Below are 22,661 nucleotides of genomic sequence, written 5' to 3' on the forward strand. Positions count from 1 at the left end.
AGTGACTTGATGAGTCAGTTAGTCAAGTGAAAAATAGAACCCGATTTAATTTTACTTAAATGCATCTATCCTTTATTTATGTTTCTTATCTAAATGAGTTTTCCAGCATATTTTGATGATTATCAGGATACTAACGTGAATTATTTTGGCCAGGATAATCGTGACTTTACACCTTCATATCATCACATGTCAAGTGTATATGAGCTGATAAATTATATGATCGGTGCATAGACTTGCTTGAGTCATTTCCAATATTGGTGTCATCATTTTAACCAAAAAGATCTTTCTCCAAAAAGCTCTGTTGACTTTCCTCAAAATAAAAAAACATCTATCTAACTGAACCGGGAAAAAAAAACAGGTTTATGTGAAGTAACCTTTGTATATGTGAGCACATAATCAGCTGATTTACAGTACATTGCGTCTAACTGACACATGTCACCACGGAATCTACTGTATCCGTATGCTTCATTCACTCTGCTCGACTACGAAATCAAATTCTGCACATCCCACAGCAGCACAATGAGCCCACAGAACAGTGAGGTGGCCGTGTGACAGTCATTTTTTTGTTTTCCCTGCTGCAGAAAGCCAGCAAACGCTGCTTTGTTGACAGGCTCCCTTGCTGAATCTGGGTTGGCAACAAAGGATGTCTTTCATCCTCAGTGGCTGCGTCGCTATCTGCAGGAGGCTGCAACCTTCCCTTATCTAGCTCCAGATAAAGCACTTTGTCATTCAACAGTTTACCACGGCCAGTGCTGAGGGATTCAGGGCTCCTTGTAAACGGAGAGCTGTTTCAGATGCAACACTTCACGTTTAAAGCAACACACAACTGAGCACAGTCAATGAACCATTTTTAGATTATCGTCCTATCATTGGAACAAGGAAAGGGGATGGTTTATTGCTTTAATTATTTTTTCCCAGGTGGTAATTTAGATGTTTTCTCACATCCCTGTTTCAGTTCATTTTTTGAGCTTCTGGGCCAATTGCTACATTCACACATTAGTGTTGCAACGAAAACGAGGGAAGGGTCAGTTTTCTAGACCCAAAGTTCACAGTTTGAAACGGTTAGAAACACATGGCTAGCGAACAAAATGTTCAAAATGAAAAAGTTAGTTTAGGCAACATAAGTACTTAGTTATGTTTAGCCAACATAAGTACTTAGTTATGTTTAGCCAACATAAGTACTTGGTTATGTTTAGGCAACATAAGTACTTGGTTATGTTTAGGCAACATAAGTACGTGGTTATATTCAGGCAACATAAGCACGTGGTTGACTAATAAGTGGACATTTGGGAGACGTGGGCAGTTCTGTGGTCTGAAGGCATGACAGAAAAAGGCTGAATGCCAGACAAAGGGTCCAAACATGCTTGAGCTGACCTCACTGCCATGCTTCAGAACCACATTTCCTGTTCTGATAAGGGGTGCAGAAAAACTCTCAACTATAAGATGTTTGATGTGGACAGTGATTAAGTGATGCATTAACCTCAGTATGTCAATTGTATATACTTTAAAGTCATTATTAGAAGTTTTTCTGGGTGGTTGTAGGGTGGGTCAGGAGTGATGTCATCGCCGATGTATTTGCCTAGTATCCCTCCCAACATCCTGATGCTTGGAAAACAAAAAATACCAGAGGGTCATTAGTCTCTAGTTACATTATCATTATCACCATGACTCACATTATACCGAATATATGACCCTGTTCATCCATCTAGATGTGGCAATAGAGCATTCAATGTTTATGGATTTAGGGAAATGAGAAGACAAAGAAAAAAAAGTGTACATGTTGTGAAGTCCCAGATACATTTGAATTTTACCAAGCTGTAGCCACTGTATCTAGCAAGACGCACTTCGGCTGGTTTACTACAGCTGAGTGAACCCAAAATAAACACAGACGACATAACAACTTTTAAAATGCTTGTTTTCTGAATGGAGTCTGGATTGATGGGTGCTACGCTATGCTAACATTATAACTGCTCCATCAACACTCCAAATAACTCTATCTAGACATAAATACGGCAGAGACCTTGTTGTTTGTACCATAGACAGTCTCTGGTTTCTCCACGTAGGCTGGATTGGTCTCTGGACTAATATGAATTATTATCATAGAGCTCTGGGTGAATAGAGACGGATACAATACCTTTTCCTCCTCTACTGATTCAGCAGCGTCAGGACAACAGCAGGATAATCTCAAAGCTGCATGCCGAAGTGGCCTTGGGCAAGATACTGAACCCCAAATTGCCCCCGAAGGCTGTGCCATCGGCGTGTGAATGTGTGTGAATGGGATGAACTTCTTATGTGCAGGTGGCTTCTCTGCCATCAGTGTTTGACTGTGTGTGAATGGGTAAACCTAGACTGAATGTAGTAAATCGCCTTGAGTGATCGAAAAAGACGAGAAAAGCACTATATGAATGCTTGTCCATCCATTTATGATTAGAGGGTTTCAGAAGATGTGCGATAATGTGACAAGCACTTAATTTGAAGTATACTGAGGCCTTAAGAAGAGGGTCTTGTACAATATAGTGTGGAGTGATCAGGACTTGACCTAAGCCTACGACTAACTAAGCAACAGGTTGATTAAGAAAGTAACTCAGTCATTTATTCTGTCTATTTGGGGAAAGAGTTACTACTTTTTCCATGTTTTGTGTGCGAGTGACCAAAGAAGACAACACCTTTTTAATTGATCCAGTGAGGAGGGAGGACACCAGGCCGATCTCAAAAATGTTTTCCTCACTAGTCATCAGACACAAAAACATGAGAAAAGGGTTCCAAAGTCACCCTTCACGGCGTAACGGTCATTCACACATTGCCTCGGAGAAAGAGAAGAACACATTGATCCATTATCCATCAATGTCAGGCCTTTGAAGGAACCTGGCACCGACCTGCAGGAGACTCGTTGCCATCTGCTGGCCAAAGTGAGCCTTAAACTTGTCGACACTTTCTGTCAATGTATTATGCTTTTTCCACACACGGCATTTGTCTCATTTATCCCGGCACGGAGTCCAGATTGATGCCTTTCCGATGACAATCCGCCTGACTGATTCCCGCAATCAAGGGCTATTTGAGGGATTCCTCTCACCCCAGTGCACGACTTTGTCGGCATCCGTGGCCCCCGCAGCACCGGGGTCTTAAAAGCGCCAAGGCTGGGTGAAGTTAAGAGTCACGCCAAGGTCAAGCCAGCTTTAGAAGTCACACTCGTGTAGCTCCACACACTGTTGAGACGTCAGGTTCACTAATGTAAGCCCTAATCTGAGGGCCTGCTGCAGCGTACTTAGTGATGAATAGGGATTATGGTGCTTCTTTACATTCTGCAGCAGCCCCGTCTGTTTCATGTGCTTGCATCGTGTCGCTCCTGCCCATTTGCATTCCGATGCTCGGTGGCGGCACAATGCTGCGGTTTATCTCTCGGGGCGAGCAAACAGCCGACTGATGAGCTGTTTGACCGGCGCCGCGAAGAAGTAATTGTCTGAAGGCACATCCCCTCAGGCTGACCTATTATTTTATGAATTAGCCCTAAATGAATTGCAACGCTGAGCTCGAGAGAGATTTCTTCTTTCTTTTTTTTCTTTTCCAATAAGCGGTTTTATTTCTGATTCGTCCGTCTGTGTGTTTGTGATTCGGTCTGCTCCTCGTATTGATCCGCAGGGGCCCAGAGGTGGCGGGCGATGCGAAGCGCGCCGCGGAATAACAATGACAGAGTGATGGAGGCTCTCGTTTCTTCTGGAGGAAAGCCAGAGGCTTCAGCAGGGTCCCAAATCCTAATACGGGCAGTGGGAGGGGAGGGCGGTGCACAGATGTGCCGTCTGAGTTCAAGGGAATTTAGGCCATGCACGGGTGTGAATATCACTGAACATTTGTCCACATGCGCACACAAACACACACAGGCACACACACAGGCATGGAAACCCATATAAACAGCTGGAGTACGGCAGCTGGGCGCCTCATTCTCTCTAGGTCATTCAGCTCTCCGTCATGGCCAGCATTAAGTGGATTTGGTGCTTCTGCGGCATTATTCGCTTTTGTCCTTGTCAGTCGATCGGGACTTTTCTCCGAGAGGTAGGCGCCCGTTAGTTGTTTTTTTTTAATTGACAAGGAGGAGTAAAGGTCAGCTGCAGGGTGGGATTCAGTCCTACGTATCTCTCTTCATATATCACTCTTTAAAGAATGGGAGAAATATGTTGCACACCTTGGAGTGTCTGTGCCCGTTCAGTGTGTACGCTCAATGACGCCACGCAGATTCAGCTCTAAGAGCAAACACACTGAGATCATTGTAAAAGCCACCTGAGGCGGAGCCGCCTCTGTGGTCTCACTCTGGACGAGGGACCGGACGATAAAGGGTTTTATTGCGCATGGGGATAACAAAAAAAACACTCACAATAATTGATCGTGGTGAATTTCCATTATAGGGATAAACATTAATATCGTCACTTGAAAAAGCGGTCTTGTTTCTTATCATGGTAGAGAAAAATAGAGCATGAGATATAAAAATACACTAAAAATGAATTTATCCTTTATTTATTTTATTATGAATTTATTATGATTTTATTCATGATCATCTTATTTAAGATTATTTGATTGTTTTTCACTAAGAATGTTCAAATTAACAAAAAAATGTCTTATCTGTGACACGTTAAACATATTTGTTTTGTAACAACATGTAAAGTGATTCCAGTATCTTTCAGTGCCATTTTAGGAGTTTTAAGCACATTTTGATGATTATCAGGATAGTATCGTGAATCACAGCTATTGAAGCCAGGATAATGGTGACATGACATTTTCATAATGCCACTCTTTTGGTGCCTGTAATGATATCCAGCTTCTGTGACACTTCCTGTCTGCCTTTACAACCGCGAAAAGCAGGCAGGATAAGAAACCTGTTGTCTGTCGCTCCGTTTCAGTACTTTGGACAGCGCCGATTCTACAGTACACACACTATACACAACACACAGCTGCTGAACGTCACATGTATCCCTGCCAATTATTTAGGTGAATGACTAACCAGACTAGAGCAGACAGTGTTGCCTGTTGTTGATTGTTGAGTGTTTTTTATGTTGCCATCTTCCTCTCAATGTAGGACTGTATGTTGCCATATATCAGGTGATCAAATACAATGAGATACTATTTTCTATTTACTGAGAAAATAAATCATGTGATTTCTAAACGATCAGACTTCTTTTTCCAACCAGAGATGGTCAGCAGAGAAAATGCAAGTGTTCCTCATTGGCTTCACTTTTTAGACCCAGAATTCCACTTCTTTTAGTCAGTCAGTGTTTATATAGCAGGCAAATTAATGCAAAAAAAAAGAAGTTATTTGCATCTGTACTCCTGCAATAGTTTGTATGAAAAATAGCAGGCTGGCCGCTCCCTGCAGCTCTGAAAATGTGATGACCCTGCGGCCTCTCATTAAGGCTGCTGGTGTCAATAAGGAGCAGCTGATACTGACATGTTTTGTTTTTTACTGCGTCACCAGTTTACAGTCAAGTGATCAGTAATTTTACATCATTTAAACATGAAAGGAACAACAGACCGGTGAAGTCACGGCTGGCTCTTCGGTCATCGCAGAGCTTTCCGCTGTAAACCTACCTAGTCACTTGCCCATCGAGTCACATGACCATTCAGGCCAACTCCTGATCCACAGCTGTCACCTCAAATAACTGATGAGTCTCTCCAACCTCGATATCTCAATATTATCATCCTCTGTTCTTAAAACAGTTCTGAAGACATCAAACATGTAACGCTCAATTTCAGGACACATTGAACGTTGTGATGCAGCTGCTGTTTTCTAAAACCCGTGGCCACGTACATTACAGCCCAAGTGACCGACAGCTTTTCAACTCACTCCACTATCCTTTCATTAAAAAAATTATTTTCATTCATAAACCCCATCATTGATCCCGTTCAGACTCTGTTAGAAGCTTGAGATCAGCTCCCGGTTGCTCACAGCATGATGGAGATGACTGACTTTCCTCTTTATTCAAACGTAACTCTGGATTTGGGGGTAAGTAACTGTAATAGTCTTTACAATTTTGAAAAATTCTAGAGGGCATTGGATTTTATTTGGTGCTGCCAAAAATCTATTGACAAAACAGTGTTTATAGATCGCCTGGGGGACTTAGAGCTGATTCAAAGCTTTGGAAACCAAAGACAGCTGAAATTACAGTTTATTCTTGAGGAATTTACAAATTTAGATTTCAAACAGTCACTAAAAGCAGACGGCGTTAGAGTCTCCTCAGCGTCGTCGGGTCCGAGCAGACACAAGAACATTCCGCTCAGAAGAAAACATGGCACAACTGAGCTCTGCATTACCAACCGTCAAGGACCAAATGCCACTGAAATGAGTCTTTGATGGATAAATCAATACGAGTCTCCTGCCATGCTGGCTGCTGCATAATGAGACCACTGGCTGAGGAGGCCAAACAAATGTGGGTGGGGCAATTTAACGGGGGGGGGGGGGGGGGGGTCTGGTGATGTTTGGGCCCTCCTCCAGAGCATTTCTCCCATAGTAGATGCCAGTTCCTGTATTCTGATGCATTTTACATGTGGTTTGATGCCTTCATCTGGCTGTAGCATGAGAAAGAACTATGGGTGCATTTTGTAATTCTATCCAGAGAAAGTGGTTGGCTCCTGTCAGATCACATATCTAAAAATATTAAAAAGCTTAAAGTGCATAAATTGATTCCATGACTAATTCAGGGGATCTACTTATGCTTACATGCAACTGCAATTTCTGTGAGGCTGCTGCCAGTCAGATACTTTGTAAGAGAACAAAATCAAGGCTATAAGCACGAGGCCAACCTTTAGATAAATACCAAACTAGTGGTGACAGTTAGCGGTGCTCTGTGTCACCTGGTCCGATTCGGCTTCTCGGCTGCTGTGACCCCATCGCAAACATGGTCTCCAGTTAAAAATACATTAATCCCTCATCATTATTTCATATCTGTATTTCACATACAGTGCCTGTTTGCTCCATCTGCTCTGTGCAATGTGCCGCGGATAAGTCAAAAATAGACGGCACTTTTTATTGCGTAGCAGAGCGGAGAGCCGTGTGGAGGAATCACAAGCAGCCTCGTCTAGAGTCGTATTAAGAAGCCGAATGTCGAAGTCAAATATGTCGAAGTTGGTGCGATTTGAACACGATCTCAACGATTAACATGTTGTATTTTGTTTGTTGAATGGAAGAGCCAAAGTGACAGTTTGCCGTTTTACAGAAGGCTCCGTTCCCTCCGTCTCCAGTCTTTATGCGGAGCTAAGCTAACCAGCAGCTGCCGTCGGCTCTGGATTTACTACATTTACTCAATGGGTTGCTGAAACTCCACTCGACTTTGTGGTTCCAGGCTTTTTTCACCTTGATGAAGTCTGTGCCAATTCATCGGAAAGCTGTCGGATGGACTTGCGGTCTGGATTCTTTGCAGGCCGGTCAAGTCCACAAAACCATTTATTCATGGACTTTTGCAGATGCTGACATAGTAAAGGGACAAAAAATGACTTTTCCTCAACGGTGAAGGTACATTTTTGGTAAAAGCCAAAAAAATAGTGTGGACAGTGGCTTTCTTCAGACCACATGATATATTTCACATTTGTATTTTGGAGCTTTTAGGAGTAAAAGTATTTTGTTTTTTTTTGGACTTTCACCTAGCGCCCGCTGTTCCTGTCACATGCGAAACAAAAACAAAATAAAAAATCCATGTTTGACTTATTTTAAGCCAAACCATTATCTTTTACTCAACCTTACCAAGTCATTTTGTCAGATCGTAATCCGGGAATATGTAATCACAATTGCTGTATATTTTACATTTAGTAGGAGAAAGGATTGTTACACATACTCATAGTATCGGCTTGTCTAGTGGGTTGGGCACTATAGACCAAATATCTCAATAAAGCTATAATGTTTTAGTGGCAGATGTGATCTTAACAGCCACAGATGTTTAGTTTTATTCTATTGAAGTGTATTTAGAGCCTGTTTTGTTTCAGTAACATCTCTATGTGTCTCCTCGGTCTCTGTTCATCACACATCCAGGCAGACTGTTCGTTGACTTCCTGTGCTGTCTCACCTCTTAGCCCCAGATGCATCCCCCCCCCCCCCCCCCCCCATCACCCTGGTGACCCCCATACAGTGTGTGTATGTGTGTGTGTGTGTGTGTGTGGGTTATGCTTTTGGAACAGAGTTGGGATGGCATTTGGTGTGCAACGCTGAATAATGAATGACATACAGGTTTTTTTCACCCCCACTATTCTGCACCTCGCTTGCACACATTTAAACCTTGTGTGTGTGTGTGGGTGTGTGTGGTTTCAGGTTTAAATCCTGTTAAAATGCAAATAATCTCCATGTGCAGTTGTTATGGTTTTAACTGATTGCTGTCTGCTGCGGCTTGGAAATCGACTCCGCTTTAGATCCAATCCGAGCCATCTTATTGAGAATTTCACACCTTCCTGCCTCACTACAACACAATAGACATGGTGTGGTTCCTGTGGTAACAAGCCAGTCAGTCAAGGTCATCCATGACGGAGAGAAGGGAGGGGGGGCAGAGTGAGACCTGGTGAGAGTGTGAACAAAGGAAAAGTCTCCTCCATCTCATGATTAGTATTTTGTCGCGTGGCGGAGTGTGACATGATTTGGGCAAAAATATTGGAGAATGGACTTGCATTTCTACAGCACTTTCCTAGTCTTCTCCGGGCACACAAAGTACTTTACACTACATGTCAACATTCACCCATTCACTCACACATAAACACACACACACATACTGATAGCCTTCTGGGGCAATTTCTGCTTCCGTATCCTGCGCAAAGACCCATAGCTCTGTGCCACGTTGTCCATTTTTAAACATGTATTATTGTTTGGCAGCTTCTCTGCCGAGTCATCGTGAGTACTTGCCACATAATAGCCTCACTCCGTCCCGATGCAAGCACCTCCATATCCCCTTTGTTGTGGACTTTGTTTTGCTTCATTCTTCTTGTGGTTTGGTGGTTATGGGCCAGCCTTCTGTGTGGAGTTTGCATGGTATCCCTGTGTTCGTGTGGGTTCTCTCCCACAGTCCCACAGAGCTCTGCTTAATTTTAAATCTGGATTTACTCATCTTAAACCCATTTTTACCAAACCTTTAGTAGAACTGATCTCAGACAGAATCATCATATTGGTATTGCACAGTGTTGCACCAACAAGGATTAATATCACCTGTTGTTCTCGTGGCACTGATTGATTTATTCATACATTCATTTGTCTTCTATCGTGGTTGTGATGAGAAATAAAATTGTTTGGAAAGAAAATAACCTACAAGATTGTCTTCTCTGCAGTGCGGCTGGACTGCAAAGATCCCTGTTTAACATACTGTATTGTAGTGTTGTGGATGGATCCACACAGACAGGTATACAAGCAAATAACTGATCTGTAGTTGTCAAACTCTTCTCCAAGTTACTCCCTGATATGAAGCAAGTGGTGGTGAGGGAGATACAGCAGCCAGTGTGAGAGCAGCACGCAGGCATTTGTTTGGACTAAAGTGTCACTTACTTTTATTTAAAAAAAAACCCTGGATAAACAGTGCACACACTAAATTCTCAAATAAAATCCAGTATGCGTATTAATAAAAAATACTGCAAATAAAGTCCAGGTAAATTACATTTTTGGTTGGGTGGAATCACCGCCGCCAGTATTTATCCAGCTCCATATGGAAACGACTCGTTGTAAGATAATGAAAACACAACAATTGCACTGTACTGTATCTTAAACAGTATGTCCAGATAGCGCCCCCTTAGGGTGGTTTGGACTCTCAGCTGATTACCATAGTGATGCCATCACCATCATGTCATCATCATCTGCAACAGGACAACCTGAATTCTTTCAACGTCAACCAAACTTCATCAAGGGTATGAACGCCGTAGTTTTATGGGCTGCCATTTTACAAAAATTTGGGTCGAATGATTTAAACGTATTGCGTCCGATATTGATGGGAGCTTGGCAGCCGTAGTTCTGTGAGTGGTTGTATGAAGTACTTTTATACCATTCTTTCAGCCGTTATTGTAACGTTTTAGTACATACCCTTGTTATCTTGGGACAGAATATTTTGTCATCTTCTGATGGAGTGGAAGGAACATGTCTTATGTGGTAGTAGTCATTTTAGATATCTGTCTGTATTTTTGTTGACGCTATCTTATCTTAGCATCATCTGACAATCCGCAGCATTTTGGGCTGGTCAGACACCCAGGTTTCATGTTTCAGCTGTGTTCAGCAAGTGCTGCATCCCGGTGAGACAACCCCCCCTGAAAAAAACAAGCCTAGTCCAGCGGCATCTCCCCTCAGTCAGCTTAGCTCACATTCAAACACATTCATGCCGTAGCTCCATCACTGTAGCCTCAGCTGCTAGCAGCTAGCTGCTGCTGAGACACCGTTTGCTTCCTTACTCCTCCGGGCTGTACCATCTCCGCTGCGTGGGGGTCCTCTAGGGTTTCAGGATGTCTTCGCAGACGGACTTTTTTTCCCCTCCCATCTGCTGCATCGTACCCATTCTCGACCCCCTCCACCCTCTGCCTCCCCCCCTTTGTCCCTTGTGAGCCACAAGCTTGCCGTCTCACAGGGCTGTCGGCCAGAAAGAACGCAGCCTCCGCCGCCTCAGATTTCACTCCCCCCCCCCCTCTCAGCTTGTAGTACAATCTTACCGTTTCCAGCTTGTGAAGGGAGCGGAAGAGGGAAGAGAGAGAGAGAGAGGGAGGGAGAGAGGGAGATGTTTTGAGCTGGTTTGCAGGGAGAGAGATTGGCCTGGATGCGTTCCGTCTGCTCTTCTGAGGCATCCAGGTGAGCTGTTTCCTCCTGGAAGGTAAGAGGACGGCTGAGATTGGCGCTTGTTTTGTCCTGCATCCCTTTGCTGCACACCCCCACCCCCCCTACCCAACACCCACCACCATCCCTTTTTCCCTTTGCTTCGGATACATCGTCTCTGTTGTGGCATATGTGTGTATGTGTTTCAGCATGAATACCACACAAATGTGATATTGTACAAAGAGATGTGCAGGCATGTGTGTCGGCATATGTGCATTTATAGGGCAGCTGTGGATACGTGCATGCAAGGTGTGTGTGTACGAGTGTTTTTGTTGGGGGGGGGGGGGGGGGGGGGGTTGGGATGATGATGATGAGCTCACATGCTAGCATGACTGCTTGAAAGTGGATGGCCCACCTGAGTCTCAGGTGGATGTAAGAAGAGACTCTGGGGATAGGAAGGAAGTAGCGGGAAAATTGAGAAAACTGTGTGTGTGTGTGTGTTTAGCTTCATCTGCAGTTTTTACAACAAAGTCTCAATGTCTGCCTGAAACAACGGCAGCACTGTCAGTCTCCCCCCCCCCCCCCCCCCCCCCCCCCATTACTACCACCCATCTCCTCTGGCTAATAGGTAGCATTTCCGTTGTGGTGGAGAAATGGGTGCTTATGTTTACTCGTCTAATGGACGGGATGCTCCGCTGCAGCATTCTCCTGCTCACTCTACAATATGTCGCCCGGCAAAACACATTCATGTTTTCCGAGCCCAGAGGGAAGGACTGTGGACGAGGGGGACGGACAGAAAGGGACAGGCCGTTCACACAGTAAGGCTTTCTGCAGGGCCATATGCAGCTGCTTGGGAGGACAGCGACCGGGCTGGTAGGAAAGAGAGACAGAAGAGAGCTGAAACAGGAGCGGAGTATCAGGGTGTCATGTGTTTGAGAGAGGAAAAGTGTTGTCAGGATACAGGGCCAGATCTAGAGCAGTGTCCACTTAACTGAGAGGCAACACAGGTTCTTTATGGGAGAGTTTCAAGGTTTACGTATACTTCGAACTAACTAGGTTCGACCATGAGTAAAGGCAAAAACAACCTGATCTCTCTCCAAGAACTCAGTGTCTTTGTATCTCATAGGACGAATCACACCGGGGTTGACAAGGGATAGTCTCCCCTGGAAAGCATTTATGGTGTTGTGGAAAAGATAGTTCCTTGAAAGAAAAGCAGAAACCCTTCCTACTTTCACAGCTCCATCTGGCTAATTGCTGGGTGTGGTGGGATTTTCTGTTTTGGAAAGTTACATTTTGCCATTTGAAATGGAGTTCCTACCTTCAGAGAGCTTTCTTACAATCGATATAATCTTTTTAGTCATCAATGATGAGGCTGATGAAGACCGATCATCACTTGCTTCCTGCTGGCTGCTTTTTGGAACAAGAAGATGTCTGCTCCGTTGTTGTCAACATCCAGTACCTAAAAAGAAGAAACTACAGGCAGACCTCCTTTTAAAATCTTTATAACTAAAATCTTAAACTGCCAAACGGAGTTTCGTTGTATCCCCATCTATCCATCCATCCATCCATCCATCCATCCATCCATAATTTTAGAAATAAGTAAAATTATGGACAATGCTTTATGCATTTTGCGTGGATAAAGAAAGAGAGGATATGATGGAGACACTGAGACGCATTCAGAAACGCCAACAATATCATAGCTTGTGCTTCCTTGTGCACAAATTGTACATAAAATCAGCAGTTAAAAAAAGGAAGGCTAAACTTGTTCCCAAGTTTTTCAAATAACGTCCGTTTCAAAACTTTCTCACCTGTTTCTGGAGATATTTTGAACTAGCCACGGTGAGAAATGAACACACTCACAGTGTTTTCAAAATAAATCACTAAGAAACAACGTTATCTTGAAACGGGCCCCTTGTACTTCCCACACCGCTACCGTTCCTCTATTAATCACTTTCATGATCGGGATAACTGCAGTGCAAAGAGTGCGCAGAGATTCTCCCCGAGCGAGATCCCACAGATTAATGATTTGCTTTCATGGCCTATTTCATACTGGTGATATTCATGCTGGCTTAAATCCACAGGTGGATAGTAACTGATGACTTTATTCTGAAAGTCTGTGCTGCGGTTTTGTTATATGCAGTATGTAGCCATCAAGTGGCCCCAGGAGCAAATCATAATTTACATTCATTTTATTTTTTTTATTTTACCCCCCATAAATAAACAGTCCCTATACAAAAAACAAAGGTGACACCCTCAACAAAATAAAAGCTATCACCACAGCATTCTCAACAACAGCAATAAAAGTAGCCTAGCACAAATAATGGAGGTGTCAAAGAAACAAAATAAAAGCTGTCACCAATAGGCTATATTTCCAACAGAACTCAATACAAAGTATGTGCGTATTCATTGAGACTGCTCTTCTTGTCGCTTCACAACTCGTTCTTTGATGAAACTCTAGTAGCGTTCATGACATCTGAACAAACAAAAATGAGTTAGAATTATTATTTATCATATAAGCATACGGATAGACCTGTATCTCATTCTTATTTATTTGTCCTTACCAGCACTAGACTGCTCTTCTTTTGCGGGCTGGTCGTGTTTTTTGTTGAAGCAGCCGTCTTCACATTATCTGAGCAGAGAAAACAATCGGCCTAATATTCTTTTAATCATAAACATACAGATAGGCCTACCTATGTATCTCATTTTATTTGCCAAACCATTACTCATCCAGTCTTGTTCATAAAGACTCGTGTTTTCTTTGGCCCGTAAGCTCTGCAATTATTTTTTGGAGTTCCTCCAAATGTTGCTAGAGAGATGAAGCCAACCTATCAAGCAATTTTTAGAAGAGCATCACTTCCATGCTACAATAAACCCTCCTCAAGCTACTAGTATCATTGGCAGATGCCTGGACCAAATATATATTACGCTCATCTCTTCATGTTTTAAGTATAAAGCCATTGGTGTAAAAATTCGGAATATTCTGACCATAAACCAGTTTCAATTAAAATTTTTTTTGACTAAATGTTCTGCAGTTTCTTCAATTTATTTTTCAATATTAAGGTCACCACAATCTTGCTTCTCCGTATAGTCTAAAATATGAAACAATTCCAGTTGGACTATGAGTATATCCACTACAGGGAGTCACAGAGGAAAAATCAAGATATCACAATTATCTGAATACAGGATAATGCTGTAGACAATGGATGGATGGATCACAATACAATATTATCACAATACAATATTATCACAATACAATATTATCACAATACGATATTATCACGATATGATATTATCATGGTACGATATTATCACGATACTTGCATCACAATTCGATCACACTTTGCTTTTATTGCACTAACCTTTTTTCTTCCAACTGCAAATGTCAGTTTGCAGTATGATAATGTTATCACTCATACACACATTGCACCAAAAATGTTTTTGTCAGTCAACCAGGCGGACTGACTTCATCTTTGTTTCGACCTACTTCCTGCCAATCCCACCTACTTTACCCATGTATGGACCAGAAAAGTCAATGATTACCAAAAGGATTAACTTGTATATGAAATATGAATAGTTTATATAATAAAATATTGAAACTTGGCATAGCGATCTGAGTATGAATACAATATGGCCACCAAAATATCACAATGCTGTATGCCATGTAAGCAGCACTTTTTGACACCAATTTTAGGACATTGAACACTGAACAGACATTTCTTGTCATGGTTATTGACGTTAAAAACAAAGTTATGTCATCTAAAAGGACCGTTTGTCTATGAATGAGCCATGTCACAGGTTCCATATTACTTTGAGCTTTGAGCAGTTTATCTAAAGAAGTTGGGAGACACTAATCTAGACATTACCCATCATCCAATTATTGGTCCGGTTTCAAAATATCGAGCTCAATCAATAACCTTGATGGATGTTTTCCAGAATAACATCATATTATGGAAACTGAGCTCTTGTGGGCATAATGAGGCTCTGTGACTCTGTATTCAGGCAGCATCGAGTTATAAGCAAAGGCTATTGCATCTTCCTATTCATACCAGCTCTTTCTTAATCTTGTCCTCAAGATAGTGTAACCTCCAAGGCATATTTAATAAATCTTGTGTCGAGTTCCCTACTTACTGGAATATGTGAGCATCAAATAGATCCAGAGCTTTAGTGCTGGCTCCTGGAAGGAGAGGTTGGGACAGTGTCAGATAGCCAGCAGACACATGTAATTCCCCAGAGACGGAGTCAATGGCACAGTGTGATTTATTTAAGTAGCTGCAGAATGAAGGTGTCTGCCCAATTAGACCTGAAATCCACATCTGGTTAATGCCTTGTGTAACATCTCTTCATCAGACACTGTAAGCACCATGCAGCACTGCATCTTCACAATGTGTTTGGGTTTTTATCTTAGGCTGTATGAAGTAGACAAAGTCATTGTGATGTCATTGTCAATGTATGACCCAGCATTTTTTTTTATCTTAAACCATATTGGGATCTCTCTCTCCTCTGCTGCTTCAATTTTGACCAATACTTTGTCTCCTCTGAGTTACCCGACCTTATGGAAATGCAATAATAAATCATTAGTCTGTGCCTTTAATAAGAGTGAATTTATATAGATTATCTTGTCCTAAATATGAAATGCAGAGTACAGTTGCATTGCAAACAATCTATAAATTAACTAGCTCACTTCAACAAGTGCAAGAGTAATAACAATGAATTGTATTGCAATCTATTTTGGTCCATGGTTTTATTTCATTGATTGCACTGTAAAGGAAGAACAGTGATGCTGGAATAGTGTCATAAGGTTTTGAAGATGCACACTCATTCTGATACGTTACCTGCTTAATAGTGTCTCCAGAAGCAGTGATGAATCTCAGAGGGAGTCTTGAGTGAGACAGAATAAGAAAACTGTAACATCGTAACAAAGTTGAAATCTTTCATGAAGATCATGATTCATTAAGTATTTTTATGGTGTGAAGTATGCATTATTGGGATAATAACACATGGTCATGAGTGGCTTGAAAAGGCTCTTGATCACTGTCGTGGTTTAAGCAAATTTTGATAATTTATATTGTTAATGGCAAGGAGAGGAGTCGGCGAGGTGGAGGCTGAGGTAAGAAGCTCACCACGTCACAGTCGTTCTCCTGAGTGACTGTGCAGTGTCTGTGAAGTCCTGGGAAGCCAGCCAATTTAGTCATTTATATGTCGGTGATTTCGATTCTCCAGAATTCCAGTCAAAGGCAATGGGCAACTTTACTAATTATGATGTAGAAGGTCTTGCTGAGTCCCTAACTGGCCAGAATGTCTGCTCCTCCAAGACACAATGTATCTGAGAAACCACCTTAGCTGTTGGAGTATATATAAGGATATATAAGAAGTGGACTATGGTTTTGAAGACTTGAGTTCTGCGTTTTTGGCCATCAGCATTTTGTTTTTTTGGATCCAGAATGGATGGGCGGGGTTAAGTGCAACTGATGGCTGAATAAGAACATAAATTGAAAGGGTTCAAGTTCTAAAACAAAAACACAGACCACTCCCAGAACACCATGGTAGTGAGCTCAGGTAGTGAGTCAGTCACAAGGTAGCTCCGCCCTAATGCAGTGGTTCCTAAACCCCCACTACTTAACAGCTTCACACCAGAATTCAGATGGATCCAGATCCAGTAAGGTTGCCACCCGGGGTGCCACCCTTTTCATCAGATCCACCTGTTGCTCCTCCACAGTCCAAATATGGTTACTTGCAAAAAATGGTGACAAGATGGAGACGGCCAGAATCCAATATTGCGAAGGCCAACATGCAGAACTCAAGACTTCAGAACTGTATTCCACAAACCATTAGGTGACATCTTACCTTTTTGGATATTCTGGCTTAACTATCGAAGCATCACTAAATATCGTACACTCCTGTTATATTCACTTGCTGTGGTGTTGTAGGTGCAGTAGCAAAAAGTTACTATCTGGGGCATCAGTTGGCTGTTAGAATATTTTATTCCACAACGGATGTTGCAAAGTAACAAAAATGCATTTGCATATTTTATTTTGTTAGTGCACTTATTGAAAGTGACTTGAAGTTGGAAGTCACATTGGCTTTGACGGGAGGCCAGCAGAACTCAAGGATATGGGAAGCTAGGTTGGGCTGTTGCCAAGAATGAAATTACTTTATTCCATCACAAAAACCCACCAAAATATATTAAAACTCAAAGATGAATAAGTATTGCATCTGTGTAAAGACTCATCACATTCCAAGCCCAAAGGCCAAGATCGAGTACCAAGTGTTGCCCGACCGTGTCTGAAGGCAAAAAGGGTTTATAGCTGTTCCCAATGGCCGTGAAGACAAGGTGAAAAGCCTGCAATCATCGTTCAGAGTGGCACAGAACAGTGAGCTTCTTTCCTCCAACATATCCATTGTGGCACACATGAAAAGAGGAGGTGTGCAAAGAATCAAAAGGATACCTCCAGAGAACAGTCCAAACCCTGCCCTCAGCAAAATTCTGTGATAATAAACCCATAATACAGAAATGAGAAATGTCTTTGCTGGAGTGTGGTTTTATAAATGTGATTAAAAAGAGAATATTACTTGCATGACTATCACCAGGGGTTCATTGTCTCGTACTAAAGTCGGGTCCTCTCTTAGTAACAATTTGTTTCTCCCATGGTGTTTTTACATTTAAGAGTTCTGGCATTATGATTAATACACGGAAATAAGGTATTGTAACTTCTAGTTCTGATAAGTGAAGCCAAAATTGAAGTGCCTTAAACTTACATTCTTTCTGCTGACCATCAGGGGGCGACTCTTCTGGTTATAAAAAGAAGTCTGCTTTGTTAGGTCTGCAAGATGACAAGCAGACTTTTAAAGTCTTGTCTTCTGAATGGAGTCTGGATTGATGCTAGGCTATGCTAACATTGCAGCTGCTCCATCAACACTTCATATAGACATAAATATGACTGCGATGCTGTTGGTTGTAGCTTCGTTCGGTCTCTGTACAAATGTGAGGTACTATCATAGATAGGGTTGGGCATCGTTTGGATTTTGCCGATTCTGATCCCGATTCCGATCCTCTGTTTCGATTCCTGTTCTAAACGATTCTCGATTCCGATTCTTTGAGGTGCAGGTCAACAGGTCCAGTGTTGCCACAGTTACTTTGAAAAGTAGTACTCTTGACTTCACTTAACTTAAATAATTGTTTGCATATTGTAATGGCAGTAACATCATGAATGAACATTTTATGAATATTGAACCAGCATTAGAGCAGCAAGGAGTGTTTTTTATGGAACAAAGGATGAACACAGTCCTCAAGTATGAGCGGCGTGATGATGAAGGGAGGGGGCGGGGCCAGCAAGCAGCGAGACATTTCTCCACTAAACACTCAAGAGAGACTCCGCTCGCATTTCAGCACAGACTGAGTTGGCAGGAGCTCCGTTAAATCGAGAACTCGTCTTGTTTATTCACACGCTGCGCCTTTTCACCGTCACCGGGCGGGACCGGCTCTTTTAATGTGGTTGTGCCATGCTGTGACTCTAAATGTTTTTTCAAGTTTGACGTTGTATTCTTGAAAGTAGACAACACTTTGTTGTTAACACAGAGTGTACAACGAACCTTTATGTTGCCATCTTTTGCTGAGATGAAGTCGAAATAATGCTTGTATTTCCAGCTGATAAATGCGTATCTCTCCCCCTCCATTGTTTACGTTTCTGCTGGTAAAGCCGACTACACGCGACCGCCCGTGAAGGTGTCGGCTAACATACGTCACCCCCGAGACGCAAGAAGAAAGCAGATCTTTTTTTTTTACTGACAAAAATAGTAACGCGCCGTGTATTTGGATAAGTAACTTTAATCTGACTACTGGTTTGGCAATAGTAGCGCGTTAGACTACTCTTACTGATCGTTCTATCGCGGAGTCTCCGCACGCCGGGCGGAGTAATACAAACAAAGTAGTACGAGCGGAGTAAAACAAACAAACTAGTGCGGACGTTTAAGAACCAAAAAAAAAAAGAATCGCAATTCCAACAGCTTCTTAACGGTTCCGGAACCGGAGGTTAGGAACCGGTTCCTATTTGGAACCGGATCTCGATGCCCAACCCTAATCATAGAGCTCTGGGTGAACACAGACAACATATGTTTCCTCCATTTCCGATTCAGCAACGACGCAATGACAGTAGGAGAATCTCAATGCTGATTGGCGTTTACAATATTCACATACTTTGCCTTGCCCAGCGCAAATTTGCGCCTTTGCATTGACTTTCTGTACAATTGCCCAGCGTAGAAAATTCACACTGCGTTTTGGTGTGAACGCAGCATCACACCAGCCTCATCCTGCACATATAATTGCACATGCAGTTGTCAGGAATGAACCAGATAGGATTCTTACTGAAAATGTTACCACACTGACAGACGTCAGCTTACCGTTAATCGCATCTTCTGTTAAAATGTGTCATTATTGTCATTTCTTTCCTTTTACTCAGATATAGTTCAGATCTATCAGCAGGCAGCGACCACATACACACACATAAACACACACTCGCGCTCTCGCACACCCCTACTGTATATCTGCAGTTCAACAACGCTGAAACAAAGGCTTGTGTGCTCCAGACAGTGTGAACGGGAGGAGTTTTTTTTTCTTTTTTTTTTCTTTCTTCCCAGTGTGTCCTCTGGTGTATCGTCTCACTTAAGCCCAGGATGACAAGCCCAGGCAGGCCTCGGTAAAAATGAAAATGGGTTCACATTGTGGGTAAGCCCTGGATGTGGCCAAGTTAATATGGCTGATGGCCCTGAGTTAGCAGAGCACATAAGTAGCATAATGGTTGATTGGTCTTTTATGGCCTATGTAGTCCTTGTCATCCTTCAAGCTAAATGTCATCAGTAACTACTTCTCTGGAGGTAGTTGCATTACCCCCGGCCTGCCCACTGTGTTCCTGCCTCCCCTTTTCCATTACTGTATGACAACCTCGAAGATGAGATGAATCTCAAATCATCCCTATGGGGCATTGGGGTCACCGCAGCAATTTATAGATAGGAAAACAATGCAGGTTATCATCCTTTTGTTTACGCGTGTGCATATGTGCGTTAGAGGGGGGTAGTAGTGATTAAAGAGGCCGGCCTTCAACCAGAATCGATCTGGCGTAATTGCATCCGTGCATTACCTTTCCGGCGGCGTTGTTCCTGTCCTGGCAACGGAGTAAATCCACATCCTGTTACAATCTTATTTCTTGTATACATGAACATTCTCACTCAAAGCTGCATTTTTAATATTGGAAAATATTGAGATCATTAAAAATGCACATGCTGATAGTTTTGGCTATGTGGATGATCAGCATCCATGGCGACAGGAACGGTGCCCTTGATGGCTGATACCTGCAGTGTGATGTTCTCGCTGCTGGCTTGCGTCTGCAGAGCGCAGCAATGTGATTTTTTGGATCCACGCCGCTCGTTTTCATCGCCGTTGTTTCAGAAGTGATGAATACCCGTACCGCTCCCTTGACTCGATTACAACCGACAACCAACAGATGGTTTTCGGCTTCTAATTTGATTTCAGCCTGTTTCTACTTTGTCTTCCGAATGTCAAATCTTGCGTGGATTCAGTTTTAATGTGCAGGTTCGTCCATCCATCTATCCCTGTGTCTCTCACCATCACTCAGTCCATCCATTTGTAGTTTCTGGTCAACAAATCAGCCACTTAGGGATGGGGCTCAATAAAAGGTAATTGAATTTGAATCCAATTCCAAATCTGCTTATCCAATCCATTTGGACCTTTTTAGGTAGTGTTTTTGATCGGTAATAAAGAAATCCTATTAAAGGGCCTCATTCACCAACAGCTCTGAAGACCACATTTCTTCTTAAAACCCATTCACTCAAAGTTTTCTTACTTGAGATTTGTTCCTAAATGAGAAGAGAATCTATGCAAACTCAAGTGCACACTTACACACATTTGAGTGTCAACATGTTTGTGTGAAATAATTGTTATTGCATTTTATTCAATTCTGCTGTGGTAAAACACATGATTTGAATCACAATAATATATTTTTTATAGTGGAAAATGCTAATCGCGCTCATGCAATTGGATTACGTTTTATACTCGTACTCGTAAAACGACTCCGATGCAGCATCATGTTGCATTTTGAATTTGTCACAGTCAGAAAGTGAGGATTATGTGATAAAAATAAAAATATGTTTTCAAAGTTATTGCTAGAACTGTGATGTCCTCTATGAGTGTGCAAGCTGGCAACTGGCACTGGCAGCACAGGTGTGTTGGACAAGGCCAGAGAAGAGCAATGGGGCTAAAAGGAAGGTATCATATTCCCAACACAATACTCAGCACGGAGGCTGTTAATAAAAGGCTCATGGCACCAAAGCTCTTACTGTCATTCACCAGACAATAGGCAAGGAAATCAGCCACACCAGGACCAGCATGGACAGGGTTCCTGCTTTTGTGAGGTCGAGGTGTAGTCCACCAGTTTACCAGTAGGGCTGCAGCTATCGATTCTTTTTGTAATCGATTAATTTAGCACTTTATCGATCGATTAATCGAGGAATCGGATAAAAAAAAATTGCGTTTTTAAACAACCACAACAAATAATGCATAACGAAAATGATGTGGCTGTAAAATGATCAAGCATTTCTAAAAAAAATAGAGGTATTCATTCCAACTACAAAATTTGGCTCCAAAACTAAGCCCATTTATTAAGTGCCAGTGAGAATTTAACAACAATACAGTTAAATCAACTTGGATAAAACATGGATAACATTTAATTTACGTTTTGTTTTGCCAGCAATGGCCCTTTCCTCTCCCTGCCCTAAATATGTGTGTATATAGTGTACTTCTTCTGTGCCATTTATGTATTTAGCTTTCTCTATCACTACAGTAACTGTTTGACCGTTCTTTTCTCTGCTCTGAACTCCTCCGTCCGTTTGGGCAAACACAACAACTCACAGCCAAGCGTAAATCAGGCTTTCCGATTGGCTGTAAAAGCTGCTACGGGAGCCAATACGAGCGTCCGATGCATAAACGTAACTCTATACGTCACTCGCAAGATGGCGGATGAGAAGTGATCGATATACAACAAAACGGAGAAATGCGCCACGGAGACGAGGAGACATCTAGTCACACATTTTACAACTTTACGCATTCGTTTTGTTGTCAGAAATAAATCGCTCACATGGGCAAGCAGGATACCGTTGTTTAGCCCCGATACTCTCTGTCGTTTACGGACATTCTGAGTCTGACTTTCCACCATCGCGCCAACTAAATTCAGAATGAATGACCGTGTATGACGCGCTGGTGCTTCCTGAACAACGGTCCGTGTGGAACAATCGGATCCCTGCACGTAGGCGCGTCATAGGAATTTAACGAGGCTTCGAGGCAGATGTTTTGCCTCGAGGAATTTTCATAATCGAGTTAATCGAGTAACTCGATGAATCGTTGCAGCCCTATTTACCAGTGAGCATGGCTGTAAAGGATACTTTCGCACCTTTTAGGGACATTTTCCTGGCTCTACCTTAACCACTGCTTTTTACAAATTGAAGATGCTGTTTGTAGCATCCAATAACATAATACAAATGACAATCCCTTCCTTCACTGGTTGCAAACATTCCAAAGATGGCAATGGCCAAAAGTGGATCCTTCAAAACCTAATGGATGACATCACTATGACTACGTCTACTCCTCACGTCTATGGGTGCGACACAGCTTTTGTCCCCAATTGCACAAGCCATGACCAATTACCACCAATTACCCCACACACACACACACACACCTGCAGCAGGGTGGCCATGCACGCAAAGCTATCATTTACAGCTAACACGAGACTATTATGTGCTTTCCAGTAGTGGAAGATGTGTTCATATCCTTTGAATAAGTAAAAGGTGCAATACCACGGTATCAAATACTCTTTTACAAGTACAATACTGGCATTCAAAATCTTAT

General features: G+C 42.4%; 1 protein-coding gene across 3 annotated transcripts in view; it reads left to right on the forward strand.

The window, feature by feature from the left end:
* Positions 1–22,661, forward strand: part of cdk14 (cyclin dependent kinase 14) — a 144,709-nt gene that overhangs the window by 20,486 nt on the left and 101,562 nt on the right. The window contains exon 1 of one of the 3 annotated variants that reach the window (XM_084027914.1): positions 10,669–10,805. The exons of 1 other annotated variant lie outside the window; for it this stretch is intronic. The gene's annotated coding sequence lies outside the window, so the exon portion shown is untranslated. Of the gene's footprint in view, positions 1–10,668; positions 10,806–22,661 lie in introns of those variants that run through there. One more of the 3 variants, XM_084027915.1, reaches the window with a different exon arrangement.

Source organism: Eutrigla gurnardus (assembly GCF_963514095.1).
Source record: "Eutrigla gurnardus genome assembly, chromosome: 14".
In the NCBI taxonomy this organism is placed as follows: domain Eukaryota; kingdom Metazoa; phylum Chordata; class Actinopteri; order Perciformes; family Triglidae; genus Eutrigla; species Eutrigla gurnardus.